The sequence below is a fragment of the Gavialis gangeticus genome, unplaced genomic scaffold, assembly GCF_001723915.1.
Source record: "Gavialis gangeticus isolate Ggan-Ray unplaced genomic scaffold, GavGan_comp1, whole genome shotgun sequence".
NCBI lineage: Eukaryota > Metazoa > Chordata > Crocodylia > Gavialidae > Gavialis > Gavialis gangeticus.
The window spans coordinates 13772637-13772867 of NW_017729006.1; positions in this window are offsets into that span (position 1 = coordinate 13772637).

Genomic DNA, 231 nt, shown 5'->3' on the forward strand with positions numbered 1-231 from the left:
GGGGGGCAACCCCTGCTGCCCCCCACTGCTGCATGGGGGGCTCTGCATGAGCCCCTGAATCCCCCCCTCCCCCAGCCCCCGCATGAGTGCCCTGCCTGGGCCAGCTCCAGCTCTTTAAGAAAAAAAAAAACCCTGAAGAAACCCCCAGACTCACCACTGCTGCTGGCAGGGGCGATCTCCACTGCTCCGCACCATGTTGTTGCATAAATTGCTGATTTTATCCCCTGGAGG